The sequence below is a fragment of the Cicer arietinum genome, unplaced genomic scaffold (assembly GCF_000331145.2).
Source record: "Cicer arietinum cultivar CDC Frontier isolate Library 1 unplaced genomic scaffold, Cicar.CDCFrontier_v2.0 Ca_scaffold_5864_v2.0, whole genome shotgun sequence".
In the NCBI taxonomy this organism is placed as follows: Eukaryota; Viridiplantae; Streptophyta; class Magnoliopsida; order Fabales; family Fabaceae; genus Cicer; species Cicer arietinum.
The window spans coordinates 1-2,112 of NW_027339511.1; positions in this window are offsets into that span (position 1 = coordinate 1).

Sequence of the window (2,112 nt, forward strand, 5' to 3'; positions counted from 1 at the left end):
ACCTACTGCGGCTATTAATTGACCGCCATATTCTCCCTTCAAGAAACAAGCATCCAACCCAATTAAAGGCCTGCATGTATTAGCAAATGCAGCCTTACAAGCCTCCAAACATACATATATTCTCTCAAATACTGGTCCAATGTCAGACATACCACACTTAATAATAACCGTAGAGTTTGGATTTGATCTCCTAAGTTCATTAGCATATTCTCTCAAATGTGCATATTGCTCCCTTTGAGCACCTTGAATCATTTCTATGGCTCTTACTTTGGCTCTATATGCTTGGTATTTAGACAACTTCACACCCCATTTATCAAGCGCCTCAACAATCAATCCATTGGGTTTCATTTCAGGTGTATGTCTCAACATAGGAACGAATTTCTTGGCAAGCCATTCAGTCTTAGCTTGTTTATTTTTTGCCCTCCTATTACATGTATGATCCTCTCTGAAACTCACTAATTGCCAATATTCATTTGAAGTCCTCTTACTGATCCTCATGTAAAATGGACATTCTGGCTCACACCTAACAATGATTCTCTTTCCATCATTCTTTTTGAAATACAAGTTTTTCTTACTCTCCATTGCAAAATCTTTAACAGCATTCTTAACCTGCTTTTTTGTATTGAACTTTAGGCCCATCTCAAACCTTACTTCATCACCATTTTCAGGTTGGTTAAATTTAGGAAATTTCCTAACATTCTCTTCATCGACTTCACTTCCTGGTGGAGTATCCAAATCATCATAATTCACATCATTTTCTTCAAAATCAGTTGCAAAACTAGGCCCTGGGTTTCCTCTAGGGTTTTCATATCTTTCAAATGAATTTTCATCACCAATATTAACAAAGATCTCAGTTGGTATTTCAGAAATCCAGTCCCAATCCTCATCGTCATATAACTCACCCATATCATCATCGTCATCATCTGAGTTAGCAACATAATCTTCATCTTCTTCACTCAGATAATCTTTACCATGGACTGCTTCAGATTCAGGTTCAACAGGTTCAGATTGTGGTTGATCTGGTTCAGTTTGAACTGGTTCAGATTCTGATTTATCTTCTTCAGTTTGAACTGCTTCAGATTCAGGTTGAACAGCTTCAGATTCAAGTTGAACAGCTTCAGATTCAGGTTGATCTGGTTGAAGTGGTTCAGAATCTGGTTGATCTGGTTCAGTTTCAGGATTATCTATACAATGCTCCACAAAGACGTCAATTACGTTGAACCCTTTGACATCTTCAGCAAACTTTAATACATCCTCGTCATTGTTGAGAGGTCTAAGTCCACGTGTAAATGAGTACTTCAGATGCTGGTACCACAAACGTTTAAAACTCATATATCCTAAACTTTTGACCATTTTAGTAATTTGCATGTGAGACATTAAGTCTACATCCCAAGACCAATTCATCTCATCCACTTGGGCACAAACGTACATCTTCACTAGGTGGTTTACAAAACTACCCCCATGGTTAATTCTTAACCTAACTCTGTGGACTGAAGTTGGCCTACACAAAACAAACCATTGAATAAATCAGTCATAAAGGCATGGGCCATATTATTAAAAACACATGGACCACATTATTAAAAACGCATAAAGGCATTGAGTTCTGTTAACAGTGTAGAGAAAAACTTTTGGCCCTAAAATCAAAGTTCAAATACAGAGTGTAATAATGTTAATAATAAAACAAAGCGAAAACCCTAAAATAACATACCTAGCACAAAACTTTGTATCTTCTTTCCTATCTGAAGATGGAGAGAACTCGAAATGACCTCCACTCGCCATTTTATCACTGATGAAAACGACAGATGAACAAACGATCCAGAAAGCGACTCAGTGATGAAAACGAGTCAGTGGTTTCAACGAGTCAGTGATGAAAATGATCCAGAAAACGAACACGAACGCGAACACAACGATTGAAAACGCACACGAACGCGAACGATCCAGTGCGAACGCGAACGATCCAACGCACACAAACGAATCAGTGATGAAAAATCAGTGATGAAAACGAATCAGTGATGAAAACGATTGAACAAAGGATTCATGATTTTAGGGTTCATGAGTGAATCCTTTTGATTTTGATTTGTTTAGGATTTTTTATTTTAGGTGTTTTTTCTT